Below are 16,468 nucleotides of genomic sequence, written 5' to 3'. Positions count from 1 at the left end.
TGAGGAAAAAGCGTGACAAAATAAGACAAATGGTTTGGACCAACTTCATTACCTAAGTGACAGCTTGACGGCCCCGCTGTATAATATGGTATTTTTCATCTGTGACTCATTTGGCAAAGGAAAATGACGGCGAGAGCAGGGACTAACTTTTTTATGACATCAAAGCGTTTCTGATTGTTTTCCTGCCTGAGCAGCCGAAGTAGTTGGGGGAAGTTTGGAATTTTTTTTTACGGTATTGTGTGCTTTGAAAAACAAGCACACGGTACGCAGGGCGAATTTTGGATTTGGAGTAAAGATACAGTATTCTGATGCATTGGAGAGCATCTTAGGTTTTCTAACATCAAACTAGCAGGCAGATTGGCACCTACAGGCTAGCACTGGCAGTCTGTTTACTCACCAACCTTCCTTTTTTTCTATTATACATCTGTGGGCAAATCTCTCTGTGGAAACGGCAAGCACAATGGCACATGGAAACCTTTGCATCAGTATTCACAAAATATGACTAAGAGATAAGGGAGTAGGCAATGTATTGTTATTCCAGTCAGGCATGCTATTAAAACTGATTTATAATGATTGGATTGTTATTAAGCAAAACCATTTAATAGTTTCTGCAATATATTGACATTCATTTCAAAAGTTCTCAGCTTTCGATGATACAACAAGTTGATGACTGTTTCTCAGATTACACGGGAGGTTTGCACTATATAAAGCCTCATCTCCTCAATATCAGACCGCTTAATTTTTCATGAAAGGAAAGGTCATATGGTCCAGAGCAATCTCAAGTCTCAGTGTCTGTGTATCAGCAGCTGCCTGTCTTGTGCTGTAGCATACATTATTCAACAAATACTTGGGAGTTCTTCTAGAGGAATACTGTGGTTCGCCTCACTGTCTTTCTTTGAATTACACAAATTCCACTACAATATTGCAAAGGTGGCCTAAATAATTCACGACTTTTTTTCCCTTTACTTTGCCAGTGGAAACAGAAACTCAAAAAGATTAAATATATATATATCTGTTGTCCGTAAAGTTGCCAGAAAAAAGAAACTTTAAAGACTAGTTTGCATATTCATGTTTGTAAGCTTTACTTGTGAATTGTGAATGTTGCATCACTTTAAAGACATTGGGATGAATCCCTCTACATTTTACCCACTCAAACATATCTGCTAATTCTAAATGTGTTCTGCACTTCAGATGAATTTAAATATTTTAAACCATCCATGTTGTATGAAGTCTGACTCTGCTCAGTGGCACAGAATATATTTGGATTCCTGTTGGTCTACTGGATGTATTCGTGCCTCAATGGTATATCTAACAGAGCCATTCCTGTGTAAACGCTGCTGGGCCTCGGCTTGCTGCACGCTGCGTTAAAGCCAAGGAGTCATTGCCTCTTCTGAGGGGAAGAATCCATCAAAACCACCGGGGAATAGCTAGGTAGAGCAGCTGTCTCCCAGTGAGGAAAAAAAGTGGCAGAGTTGCAGATTATGTGTTATTGTTGAGCTTTCAGTCCGTACTTTCTCTCTTCTGTTCTCAAACTTGGTATTTTTGTCTGCAGTCCCATCTTTATCACTATGGAAAACTGCGCTCGAGTCATTACACAACATCACTTTCAACTGTCTATGTTTCAATGCAAAAGGAATATTTTGGGAAATGCAAAAAAAAAAAAGTTAAAACTAGAAAGGCACTCAGGGTGTAAAGACCTCGGCCAAGGCCACACCATACTTTGCATTGTAAATGAAAGGAAATGTAACTCACGTATCTGCACCATGATTCGAATCCACTCTAAAGTTAAAGAGGCCCTATTATGCTTTTTGGGGTTTTCCCTTTCCTGTAGTGTGTTACAGTCTATAGTGCATGTACATGGTCTGCAAAGGATACAATTCCAGAGTTCCCCATACACTCGTTCCCTGCCTGAAACACCTCCATTGGACTACTGTGTTTACTTTTGGGAACATAATGACATCCATGTGTAACACCGTTTGCTAGCACTCCAACAAATTGTGATAGGCTAAGGGGTGGGACATAAGTGGTTGACCAATCACAACAGAGCCGCCCAGCCAACCAATCAGAGCAGCAGACAGAGGGTGAAAAGAGGTGCTGCAACACAGGAAGTCTGAGAAAAATAAAGAGCTTTTTGAACATACTGTAAAGCATGAAAACATATCACAGTAGAGGCACAGAATACAAATATTAACCCGAAAATGAGCCGAATATGTCCTCTTTAAATGGGCTATCTCGGCCCATAGTTTAGTCTGGAGTGGTTTCATTATACTGTTGACACACAAAATAACAAATTAGCTGAACGGGAAAAAGTCCTGGTGTAAGAACGGTATTTAAGAACAAAAAAACTGAACTTGGAATAGATTAACTACGAGCAGTCCACTCTCAGTTCATTAAAAGTGAGCTGACAGTTTTATGTGTTATTAGTCCTCTCTCAGAGAGGTCCACCTGCCTTTGAGGCACAGCTAACAAGCTGTTTCCTGAAAAAGAAACATAATCAGATTAGAGTAGAGGCCACAATGGAGGTGTAAAATGAATCACTGCCAGGTCATCCTCTGGCTGGACAGATCCAGCGGGCGTCCAGACTTCACTCGTCTGTCCACACCAAAGGAAGTGATTTTCTCTTCTATCTTTTTTTTGTCCTGTTCACAGCTCCATGCTGAGAGACATCCACAAATATTTCTGAATTAAAGCTTGAACTTAGCCTCCCGTCCATCCCTTTGTCGCCCTTCCCTGCGGCTTCAGACGAGTGAAGTCTGGACTTTTCAGAAAAGCAGACGGGTCAGTGCCCACACGGTTATCTGCCTGCCCTCACAGGCATCACTCAAGTGCATGCTGGGAAAAAAATAATCATTCAAAAAGAGAAGCTCTGAGGACAATGTACACAGTCGCGTTGTGTAAACATCCACTCAGAGGCATGTGTGAGAGGATGGGACCAGAGGAGAGGCTCAACAAGATGGCTTAGAGTTTATATTATAATATCCATGAGAGGAATTGCCACACACCCAAAGTTAACTTCAACAGTGCTCTGCAAATATGTGATCAATCGAAGATGACTAGAAGAGAAGGAGCGGTGATGAAGAATTCGTTTCATCTCTGCATCGTTGAGGGGAAATCGTGAAGAAACCACTTTTAAAAGCATAAAAGGACATCAATGTGTTTTGGAGTAACTCAATGTAATACATATGACTGCCTTTGTGGTGAAGACAACTTTTCTAAAATTCACCAAATGGTTTTGTAAAATAAGGGCGGTTACAGATGTTCTCTTTGTGCAGACCACCTTCATAGTCTCCCATGAGGAGGCAGAGGTTCTTCATTGATTCGCACGGTTATGATTCTGTTCTGCATGAGAACCTTTTCGCCATTATCATCTCCCTGCCCTGTCCCACATTGGATAAGTGCCACAGATAGGCTGAGTTCTCCCTCCTGCCTATTTCAGCGCCGCCTTCTCTTCTGCACGGCTGCACAGACCTACATTTCCTGCACAACTACCAGGATCACCATGTTTTATGAATTGATGATGGGATGCTGCATTCCATGTGAGTCATACATACATGTAAACAAAGTCTTTAGTTCAGACTACATTATTATTATTTAATATGGTACATGTAGTTTGGCATCGTGCTGCTTGTAATGACGTGATTTTTGTTTTTTCATACTGAAAGTAGCTAAGAAATGACAGCTGAAATGCATGCCTTCAGAACCTTACTTAAAGCTGCTCTAATCATAGTTTTTATATTGACATTTCATATTATATCAGAGCTGAATAAGACACCTGTTTATGCTAAGAATTATGAATACATCCAAAAAGCTTTCAAGATGGATACAAATCAGATTGTGTGATTTCAGACGCATTCTTGCTGATGATGTGAAGTTGTACACAATCATTTTTTATCTGAAATTAATCTTGGTTTTAGTTTGTATATATGAATTATAAAATATCATCAGATGGACAGGACTTCTCAATTATTACTGATGTTAAAATATGTTTGGTCATCAGATCAAGGTAAGGTGAACGCTATGTTAAGAGCTTGTTGCACTGCTAAAAAAAGAACATCAATGCAGGTTTAAGTACATCAGCAAAGTGTCAAAATGTAAAGATAAATAAAAGAAGGCCTCTTTAAGAGCGATATTGTTCAGTCTTTTATAAATAGATCATATCCCAGACTGAAAGGAAAGCAAAATAAAACTGCTTCAAATGTGTACGCTCATAAACTTCTTCAGTAAATTGACTTTGATCTTAATGGCTCTAAATCAGGAAGGCATCAGGAATGCTGGCAGTAAATTGCATTTCTTTTATCTTTGTTTTTTCCACCTCCACAATTAACAACACGTCTTTAATGGAGAAGTTGGCGTGAAGTGAAACGCATCAACATCAATAATTAAGAAGCAAAAGACACAAACGGGGAAACGGATTGAGCGAGAAGCGTCTTGAAATGTTCAGACGGTTTGTTTTATTCAGCACGTTTAAGGGGTCTCTGGTGAAGAAAAGCTCATCTGGATTGTTTGAGTCTCTGCACTGAAGTGCTTTTTAATCACTATCCCCCGGTGAAGAAGTGATTGTGCTTTCTTTGGACCCCTCCTCCCCTTTCGGTGTACTCTGATGACCCGGCATCATGGTGGACTGAAGGGCCCGAAAACGAGCATTCATGAGGGGACCGCTGTGTTTATCATTAGTGATATTCAGTTATCTATGCCTCCATCTCCACACAGCCTTCCTTTGTTCTTTTGAAGAGGAAAGTGAGCGTACTGTGCATCTACAGTCACTTAGATCCAGCTCGGCACACAAAAACAAACAGCACACAGAGACATATTTCATACCAGGGGAATAAAAATTAACCTGAGATGCCATCAGCAATTAAGCCTAATTTCAATAACGTTCAACATTTTATATTCATGTGTGCCTTCCCATTAGCGTAATCAAGCGACAACAAATGTTTCCCCGCATGATAATGGCAAGCTGCCTCCTCTGTGTGTGGATAAATTAAGGAAAACATACAAGTCCTGATTACATTTGGCCCATCAGGAGGAAGAAGTGGGATGATGGTTACACACCTTCAAGAAGACGAATCCCCCTCACCCTGATCTAATAGAAGAGGTATCCCCCGCCCAAACCCCAGGATCAATCACTATTCAGGAGCGCACCACTGTTAATGATGTTATTTCACTGATGAAGTGACGTTGCTGTTAAGAGTTGCTTAACATTAATATTCAGGAGTACTCTGGGTAGGATGGAGCAAGGCAGGCGTAATTAGAGTTGATGGGCTCCATAAGCATTAATATTGTAGAGCATCAGCAGCGTGGCCCTCTTGCAGCAGCCTCCAGAGATTGCAATTCCCCGCAGGGACAACTCACCGTTATTATATTCAAGAGGAAGATGCTGATTATCAACATAAAAAGCCAATGCATTGTTGAATCAATAGAAAATTGGACATTTATTTTAAAAGTGGTCGACCGATTCATTTGTGCCGATTTATGCGATTTTGAGATAATCGCCGTTGTGCGCTCACAAGGCCAATTATTTACTTGTTTTTCTACTTCCCTGAGATGACAACAGGAAAGGTGGCTACATCAACAGTTTGTTTTTTATTAAATGTTAGTTTACAAACTACGTTGTCTCTCAGAAAGAAGATGATGGTGCTTTCTGCCAATACATGCTGCTGTTATTGTGGACTGAAAGTATTTTACATTTATTCAATGTTTACACTTATTTTTACCTGTTACATTTTTTTTTTTTTTTTTTAAATATTTAAATAAGTGCATTTCAGCCAACATATATTTTTGATTTATAAGGAATATTATTATTTTTACAATTATTGTTATTATTTTATTGTTATTTTTATTGGATGCAAAATCAAAATTGATGTGCATTATATTTCAGCCACCAGCCATTAAAAACCACATGTTGGTCGACCACAACATCTTACTGTAAGCTATATTTACTTGATTACCAGTTAAACACTCCATAATTAACTACAGTAGAAAATGATGATCTTGCAGAAGCAGAAGCCCCCCCAACAGAGGCCCATGTTAACACAAATCCAACATGAGATATGAAGATAAAAATAGCCCCTCTGATAGGTGCTGACTGCGTCTCATCCGCAGCCCGAGCACCGGCTCGTTCCCAGGTATTGATGTCAATTACCGAGACGTCCATTAGCTCAGGAGTATTCTGAGACGAGTCAATTTTGGTCAGTTCAGTTTCACATTGAAGAATGACCCTGGCAAGCAGCTGGGTTGAGCTAGCACTGAGGCTAATGGCCCTAATGCATGATACAATAAACATGTGCCTTTATAAACCAGCCGGAACCTCTTACTGTGACAGCGGGCTCTCAAATGACACACACTTAACATTAAGCCCGGTCCATAAGAGTGTGTAGCCTAGTGTGATTACATTAGCAATGTGTTCTACACTGTGGAGTATGGCTCAATGAGGTGATGCTGGGGTAGTAATTACTGCCATTCTACTTTGTGCTTGTGTTGTACAACGAGTGGGAAACAGCTGGTTCTGAGGTCACCTACCCAGTCTTGGTGAATGTGTCCATCATTAAACCTTAAAGCGGTTCCTTTGTAACTGCGCTCTGGTTGAGATGCGATCCATTGACAGCACTTTTGACAGAACTCTTACACATAAATAACCACAATCTGCTTTTTGCAACACGGCAGAGATAAAAAAAAAACGAGCTCTGAGGGCATGAAGCACTGACCGGAGCGTATCTCCAGCTAGGTGCACACACGGGGAAACATGAAGTATTTCAACACAATGCAGTCAAATCTAGGATATCCTGAGACAAATTAGAATCAAAGCACTTTTGAGGTTCTTATGATGAAGGATGGAGCAGGCTGGTATTATCAACCTTAAAGCATGGCCAGTATTAATGCACGTGGCGTGATTGAGTGAAGCTGAAATACGAGATGCTGGTTTGAAGGACAAAATGCCTGCTGGAGCTCTGGGGAGGGGTAGCGCTGGATGTGGGTGGGGGTGGGGGTGTGTGTGTGTGTGTGTGTGTGTGTGTGTGTGTGTGTGTGTGTGTATGTGTATGTATGTATGTATGTATGTATGTATGTATGTATGTATGTATGTATGTATGTATGTATGTATGTATGTATGTATGTATGTATGTGTGTGTGTGTGTGTGTGTGTGTGTGTGTGTGTGTGTGTGTGTGTGTGTGTGTGTGTGTGTGTGTGTGTGTGTGTGTGGTAGGTAGGTGTGTAAATGAAGAGGTAATCTCAGGAGTGAATGCCTGGCAAAGAGCTAAGAGATGACCTCTCTGAGGAGGAAATGGAGGAGAAGAGGGAAAGGACTATAAAAACCAGAATGCGCTCGACTAAAAGGAGGTGGAAGGAATAAGGTGGAAGCCATCAGAAAGAAAAGAAGGTCAAGAGGACAGGGGAGCAGAGGGCAGGAGGAGGACGGGATTGGTGTGTGATGAGGACAGTCCGACTCACGGCTCTGATTAGAGACTTTACAGAAAGCCGTAAAGACTGCAAGACAGACTTCCAGTTGCCCACAGTTGGCATTTCCGAGCCTTTACAGCAAAGGACCTCTGTCTCGTAAATCCCAGAGGAGAGCACTTCTATCGGCCGTGTCAGGTTGGACAGGCTTTGACTTTGCAGGCATTCGGTTCCCTTTCTCAGCTGAATGCAAGTCTCTGGCTTTTTGCTTTATAAGCGCCATATCTCCAGGGAGGGCTGTCCGTCGGCCAGTTCACCACATCTGTGCAGCATACAGTAATTCACCTACAGCTGTCCCAATAACAAAGTGGACTAACTAAGGACAATTAACATTTTTACTTTGTCAGGAGGTGTATCCTACCAAACTAAGCAAAATGAAGTCATTTACAAAAGAAAATGGTGCCAATACTGACTATTAATAAGCAGTCATTAATCAACTCAGTAGATGTGTCATCCCTGTGACAGCACTACCAACTGTTGGATGGATGCCATGATATTTGCTACAGATGACGATGATCACTGGAGGACCCTCTTGACTCTCCTTAGTGTGACCATCAGGTCAAAGTGTTCTATTATCCTGCAAAATATCTAATCATCTACAGCAGGGGTTTCAAAGTCAAGATCCGGCCCGTGACTTCCTTTTATGTGGCTCCGCAAGAGCTTGCAAAGAATATAATACGTTTATTATAAGGTTACATGCCGCTTTACAGAAGCTCGTTGCCAATAAACGATATGTCCCACAATGCATCTCATTTTGTGACATGCGCACTGAAGAGACTTCTGCTTTCAGACGTAGTTCATTATGAAGTTATTACTCGATCCGATAAAAATCCAATGCAGAGGAAATAATGTAATATAATACATTATTTAATATATGTTATATTTATGTATATTTATAAAGTCTTCAAGTTACAACCGGCCTTTGAGTGCAAACATAATGCTGATGTGGCCCGCGATGAAATTCAGTTTGACACCCCTGATCTACAGGATGTAGAAGTACTATACTTTGCAAAATAAGGTAAAACTGGACTATTTATCAGTTCCTAAATGTGGTCCTAAAATGAGAAACTACTAAGAAGCTGTGTGTGTAAATATGACCAGGAACCAGAGGGTGTGTCTGTGGGAGTTATAGACAGGCCCAGTAAAAAGCAAGTGGACAGAGAGCACTTTCTCAAGGTAAGGGGAATATTTAGTGTAACCATAATAGTGGGGTGTAGACACATTTGAGTCATGATGATTCACCATTTAATTAAAAAAATGCACATTGGCAATTTCCATGTATAAGCAAGCAGTTTTTTAAATGAGCTTCAATGAAAGTTCCTAGATTAGACCAAAAAATAAATAATTCTAAATAGGCAAATGTACAGTATGAACACTCATAATCTCCAGTGAGATGGAAAACATGCAAATGCGTACAATATGTATATGTCTCCAATAGTTTGCATCGGGAACCAAATTGAGCAGTGTTATGCATAATTGGGATGCACAGTGGCATGCATAATCCGGTTTTTATTTTTTTTATATGTCTACTGTGACCCGGTTAGTGCACTCAATTTCACATAAACACACAAATCCTGCTCTGACATATTCCAAAAAATGTTTGCTTTGGCCGAGAGGAGCCGTCTAATGTCTCCCGGCAGGGTGTCGTGCATGTCCACATGCAGGCTCCACTATCTGAATTCCAATGCTGCCACAAGGCCCATTTGTTGAAAAAGACTACTGTACACAGCCTCATGAATATAACATATTCCTGATCCAGCCAGGTGAACTGTGGTGAAGCAACAGCCACTATAAAAAGATGACTCCCAACATGGCATGCATCACAAACAAACAGCCTAATCGGAAACTGCACATGCAAACCAGAACGCCAAGCTGCACACAATTATTCAGGCAGAAAGGCAAAGAAGGGAGCAACTATACTGAAAGATGATAGGCTATACCAATCCATTAATAATAAACACTGACCAAACAGGAGAAAAAGACAGTCAACTGGGAGGGGAGAGGGAGATCACTGCGAGTGTTCAAAGCATTGTCTGTAATCACACACCTTCCCCCATCCTATCTAGGAAGCGGAATGTGAATGCATTAGGCCAAAAGAGTCACACAGAAGATTATGAATAAGAAAGTACCGCTGTTGATTATGCATTTTTCGGCACGCGAATACAATTCACAGCTATCAGGTCCTGTGATGATTGAATGCCGTCTGTTGCCCCCTGGTAGTTGAATGGGGAAGGAAATGAAGAGTGGCGTTCACGAAGGGGAAGACGGCTCTTTCAGAGGAGGAGAAACTGTACACCAAACTATCATATCTGCTCCTGTTTACCTTCCAACGCCATCCATCAGTCAAGCAACCGTCGAATCCCTTATGAGTAGATTACACAGGGCCCTGCTTTGTAGAATGGGGTATATTTATAGCACCATTAGGGTCTGTGCATTAGATTATGTGATGTAGCTCCACAGAGGGAATCACAGAGGAACTGTCTTGTGTATTACTCGATTATCATGAAATGAGAATGAGGCCTCGAGATTGAAGAAAAGTCGACTTCAAGGAAGGAATGTGAAGTTTCCATTTCAAAGGCTCTTAACCCAGAAGCCGCCGGAACAACAGAAACAGAGCGGCGCATGAAACCTGTTGTTGGGAGGGAGCGAGAGAAGGAGAAATATTCAGAGGGAACATTAAAAGGCAGGGGTATAATGCATGTACACATCACGCTTTAGCTCTTATCTGTTCCAACAGCACATCTGTTCAAAACAACAGCATATGAAAACACACCATTTGAAGAATGCAATCAGAGATGGTTAGGTTCCCGTGACAGCGAGGCGCCCCTTCATCTCTCTCCCTGCAAACAGAATCCTTCTTCCGCGTGGCGGGCGGCGGTGGCAGCTGCGATTTCGCGAGGCCCTGCCTCGACAGCACGCCTATGCTTTGTGGAGTTCACAATTATTGGCGCCCATGTGTGACAATATGATGTTTGGTGAGAGCTGCTACAAGTGTCTCCGGTAATAAGTTGGCATGTGGCTGAGAGAAAGCAGTGCTGCTCGAGCAAACAGACAAAGTTATCTCTGATGAAATACCAAAAGCACAGCAGGAAGTAGCTCGCAAGCAAACATCCAAGATCATCGGTTTGATGTACATTATTTTTGTTGGAAATTTGAATTTCAAACATGCATGCTTATTTTAAATCTCTGACAGCAGTGACAATGTTGCAAAACTTAAGTTGATATATCAACTGTTCTCAGGAGTTTTGGCCATGTTATACTTTAAAAATCCTCTTTTAACTGCTGAAATATAACTGATAGTCCAACATGAGTTCATATGCAGGGTAACACCTGGTCAAATAAGCATGGGAACTGACCTTTTATCTATTATTGTAATATTATATTTTCTTATAATGTTATGTCTGCTGTGAAGCACTTCGGTAAAACCCTCTGTTTTGAATATGTGCTATATACATAAAGTGGATTGGATTGGATTGACCTCAGCTAGCATCCATCTTACAGCTGACTTTTCCTCTAACTCTTCTTTAAATCTATATCATCTTCCATTTCAGAATTCAAAACATGGGTTCTGTGGCAGATCCATTCATTCATTTAAGACATTAGGAGAACAATTCAACCATTTTTAACTGTGAGTTTAGGAAACCTACATTGTGCAGATACAATATGACTATACTGTATGTTAGTGAATGTAATCAGAGAATGCCATATTTAAAATCTTCTTAAGCATAAATTGAGATTCTTTTACTATTAAATAGGAAAACATGGCAGTAATGATATTAACGCTAGATGTTGTCAGGTCAACATTGTAATTATTAATCTACTTTGGTCTCGTTTTAAAAATGCAATCATTTCATCACCAGCCTTCCCCTTTGGCTCTTTGCTGATAAGTGATGTATTCCAGAGTAGATGAGTATGTTTTGATCAATTTCATTTACCATAATTATCCAACCTTTGATTTGATGTTTTGGAATCTGCCCATCTCCTGTTGCCGTGGTATCTGGGAGGTGTTGAGCAACATCTCATGCCATAATGATCATAACCAATTACAAATCCTCCAATCTCTCTGGAGATAATTCGAAGGCAAAGTTGGTGCTCGGCCCGGCACAGGATGGCTGAAGACAAATTTCACGCTAGGTTAATGCTGGCCAATTGTATGCCACTTTCAATTAAGTTCATTTTCTCCTCATATAAGCTTAAATTGAGATATTTTTGACGGAATTCAAAGCTAACCATGCAGTGACTTTCATATCTTGATTCAAACCCGGGCTGCAGGAGAGGTTAGTCCACCCCACAATGATTGAAATCAAATTAGCTATTTGCTTACACACACAGATTGCATGTTTAGCAATTCGATCAATATTTGGTGTTGTGGCACAGTAACTTTTTGAAATGCAATTAGCTTCATGGCATGGGGAGATGTATGTAAAGTGTTTCAGCCTGAATAGACCTGATTCAGGTTGTCCACTACAATTATCTGCTGAGGGGAAGTTCCAAACAGAGTGGCAATTTGGCCCCAGCTCGCACAAACTGTACTGTTATGATTACCTTTATGGTCCCCATTGATTTCCTGATGACATTATGACTTGTAATTTTCACAAGCAATCTCCATGAGAAGAAGCCTGCCGTTCATTTGAAAGTCACGATTTCAGTTCCCATCCTCACTGGGTATATAGTATTGTTTTTCTCCCATCCTTTACTCTCCCCATACACAAACAGATGGGATTTTTTCTAAGAAATTAAAATCCAATTTTTTGGCTTGGGATCAATTTTCTCTCTCTTTTTTTCCTCCCCCCCCCCCCCCAAAGCTTTTGGCATAGAAATGGGCAAATCATCGCAGCAAGCTGAGTGAGCACACTAGTGCACACATTTACCCTCGGCAATTTCTTCTAACAAGATGAGGTGTTTTTTCGTCTCGTGTTTGATGTGATACAGGTACAGTATGGCTGTTCCCTTTTTAAGCCCAGACAAGTGCCCTGTAATATCCCTCTAGACTAAATACTGTGGCGTGACCATCCACTGGAAAAGAGTGTAAGAGAAAGTGATGGAGAGGGGAAAGAAAGGGCAGTCACTTCACAGTCAAGGTAATATGTGCGTATTTACTGGGACACTTTTTGCTTATCTTGTGCTAAATAGACAGCCTTGTTATAACATTCAAGATATGAGAAGGGGTTGGATGATAACCTCCACCCCCTAGCCCCCCTTCTTTTTTTGTATAATCAAAGTCACTCGCCACTGCCAGTGTTGCACTTGCAGTACGATTCGCTTCTCGATAGCCCACCATCCCTCTAGCAATTACAGTTCTGACAGCTCCACTAAGACACGCTTCCCCGCTATAATTACCCATGCCGTATTTATCCAGGATGGGTATGTACTGTAAGTGTGTGTGCACGAATGTGCCGGGCCGAGGGGGTTTGGACTTGTAATAATTATCATTTGGGAACCTGATGGTCTAACAGGGTGGCATGTTTGTGCTAAATAGAAAGGGAGATCCCCATTATGCTGCCTCACTTCTGCAGGGAGTCTGCCTAGCATGTTATTATGAAGCACTGGTGAGCAGCATGGCCTAATGTAGAGGATGTGGCTCTTTTTATGCAACTCTGATAAATGTCCCTTGTTGGTGAATACAGTTTGGCGGAGTACAGGAGCAGATCATCAGTACGACAGCGCAGCTTCCTGATGAAGACAGAAGGCTTGACTGCTCTGATTAGGGTCAAGTGTGCCTCAGCGCAGAGATTCCTAAAAGCTGCCATTTGAGATTGAAATATATGATGAGCTAAAAAAAAAAAAAAAGACAGCTTCTGGGTAAATAGGTGAGTTCCCACTGCTTCCCCCTCCCCCCCCTGCTGATGACCCCGTCTGATGAGATCACAGTTTGGGCTGATGATGCAGGCGGTCCCCCCTCAGCAAAATACGTGATTGGTGCAAATTCACTCAAACCATCTGTAACTGTATCAGTGGTTGAGTCTGTGTTTCTTCTGCAGGTCTGTAATAGATTAAAGGGATTGTTTTTTTCTTGGAAGTTGGGATGCAAGAGTTTCTTCTTCAGTAGAAGCCAGTTGGAAAAGAAAAGCTAATGATCTTAACAAAACTTAAATAGCATTTCCGCCATTTTGATTGAGGCTACAGTGTTGTTAGATCAACAAAAGACATATTCTGAGATGTAAAATTTGGTCTGGTGAATTTGTGAAGAGCATAGATTGCAATTGTAGTTACCTGTCAGAATCATAACCCGTATAGCTGTATCATGTTGTATATAAATAAGTAACTTAAAGGAATTGTTAGTTTTTTTAGGGCTTTCCTTTTTAGCAGTACTTTGCATAAATGCATTCAATCCTTTCCGCTTCTATATAGTGGGGGCATTCAGAGTGTTATTTATATAGGCACTACACCCACTATGACATCAAAACTATCCCTTTAAGTGTGTCGTGACTATCTTTGGCCTGTTCTCAGCATGTGTACATACTAATTGTTCTGCAGCAACACAATTGTTTGCCTTTAACAATGACAGCTGTGTTGGCAAATGTAAGTTGGCTGCAAATTTATACGGACATTTCACAGTGGAAGAGCATCAAAAAGCTAGTCACATCCCCCCCAGTACAACATTATGACTGTGTTTCCAGGGGAATATAAGAATCAAACTAGGCTGTCCATTTGCAATATGTATTACCCCCTGAGATCCATAATGTGATTTATCTTCACACCATCTCATTGCTGTGATCATTCAGCGGATTGCCTTGAATTTGTTGTTTTGTTTCCCTCTGCTGTGCTAATTTGGCCACATTAAAAACAGAAAGGGAAGATACTGTTCTGACAAATTGTCCTTTTGTTATCCTCAAAGCTCACTTGCAACGGGAGGTTCATATTTACATTTGCCACGCTTGTTAGTATAAGTCTTAAGCACCCCAAGCTGACAAACTGAAATGGAAATGGGAGGGACATTGACTTTGTTTGCAGTTTTTCTGCTGCTATTTTAGTCGGAACGATGTCTAAATCATGACAACAGATGATGGTTGTGCAGTTTTTGGTGTTTGTAGAGGGTGAGGGGGGTTGCTTTCCCCCTCTGACTGGCTGTCACTGTGGTTCTAAATCAGGCATCATAGCCTCTTCCCATTAAGAAGCATCCATTAGACACATGGCCTTGAAAGCCATCCAAACTTTTTCTCACCCTGTTACATCCCTTTTTCTCCGTGTGCTGGTAAGAGGAGCAGAAAAACTAGTCTGCAAATGGTACAAGATTGACAAGGTAATTTTAGATGCTTTACTAAGGGACGTTCCGCAGTATTTTCTCACCGTGGAAAAATATGTGCAAATACACATTTGAGATGTTTTTAATCCCTGCAATTTCCGTCTCTGAGCTCAATCCTACAGACTGGCTCTAATGCAGCGTTTCAGTCTCAATTACATTTAATGGATGGATTAGACATCTAGCCCATTCAGTGTGCATGTTATGCGGTTCAGCATGTGAATTGGGTTGGAACTGCAGGGAAACGCTGCGTGTTTTCCCGGGACCAGCCTCTGAGGTGTACAAGGTCTGGCTGCCAAAACAGGCGATGTTTGCCTCCCATCAAAATTCCCCAAAGTTAACCATGTGGCAAGTAAGGTGGAAAAAACGACATGTCTTGCATCTCTGCACAACAGCTCAAGACATGTCACAGTGTTTTTCCTCCGGTGCAATGTTTTCAGCCTCTCGCAAAGAATTAAACAAAAAGGCCTTGCTGAAGTTAGGAGTCCTTTTGTGGCTGAGGATGAAAGACTGTCTCACTTCACAACCATACTGACATAAGCCGTCACTTCTGTTCATCCGCCGTGCCCCAACGGTTGTGTCATGTCATTAATATTAAGAAGATTGGACACAATGCTTCATGAATGTTGTTTTTGAGCTGTTATCATATATGTAATTCAAGAGGGTCAATTATAACAAGGTGAACGGAATACAACATTTTCTTCGATACCCATAAGAAAACCTTAGCAATATTAAGTTTAGTATCACCATTCTGAACACCAAAATGGCACTTCAGCTGAAAGGACACAGATTCAAAGAAAACCATGAGACCCAAAGAGTGTAAAAACACAACACTGCAGCCTGTATTATTAACCAGCACAGGCGTGAAAGTATATTTATGTTAAGGACACACTGTTTAGAAGGCATATGGAGGCAGAGAGGGATCCTTTCTTATAGCCGAAGCTCTACCTGCATCATCAAAGATAAATGCACAGGTGAATGTCTCAATACAAAGGAAAGAAAGCGTCTTACTTAGCCACCCTGCTAGTACTGCCACCTAGTGAAGGTTCAGACAAATGGCGACCCCAAGTAAACTACAACAAGTACCGAACATTGGGAATACAAGAAAAGCTACATGTTGGTATTCCATGCCAACAATAACATTTGTTTTGTCACGTTTTCGGTGCTGGAATCCCCTGTATTTACACTATCATCAGTGGTTGAGTCACTGCAGTGTCTGATTCAGCTTCGTGACATCTGCAGATAAGCAACAAACGCTCGATGTAACAAAAGGAGACACAGCATCATGATGCTCCGTCATGCGAAAGGCGGTGAAATTACGTAAACAAACCAGTTTTTTACTTCCACTGATGACAAGTGTCTACAACTTGCAGAAATTCGAAAAACTCAACAAACATCACTTTTTGGGCAGAATATGATCAAAGCACGGCAATATTTTCAACATCAAATGGTATATCTTAAGAGGTTTTTTTTGGTGTGAACACATATTCATTATGTAGCATGGTGCAGCAGGACATGTCCTACATCTGCAAACACACTGAACACACACATTACTCACACTCCAGCTTTCCTAATCAGTCTTTTTCCGTCCAGATTTATCACAGTTTTGTCACTGAGGAACAGACATGTCAGTAAATGCCACATGAAACACGGAAAAATGCCAGACATTCAAAGTAAATGATGAACAAATACAACAGAGGCAGATACACAACATGGTGAGACAACTAAATGAGGCTATCCTTTGGAAAGAAAATGAGCTGACTTTCAGTCTA

The 16,468-nt window shown here is 41.1% G+C and overlaps 1 protein-coding gene across 4 annotated transcripts in view; it reads right to left on the bottom strand.

The window, feature by feature from the left end:
* The window catches only part of ppargc1a (peroxisome proliferator-activated receptor gamma, coactivator 1 alpha), a 265,610-nt gene that overhangs the window by 201,418 nt on the left and 47,724 nt on the right, over positions 1–16,468 (bottom strand). The gene's annotated exons all lie outside the window — the stretch shown is intronic.

Source organism: Notothenia rossii, assembly GCF_949606895.1.
Source record: "Notothenia rossii genome assembly, chromosome: 3".
Lineage (NCBI taxonomy): Eukaryota > Metazoa > Chordata > Actinopteri > Perciformes > Nototheniidae > Notothenia > Notothenia rossii.
The sequence above is the reverse complement of the archived record's forward strand: the minus strand, read 5'-3'. Positions and strand labels throughout refer to the sequence as shown.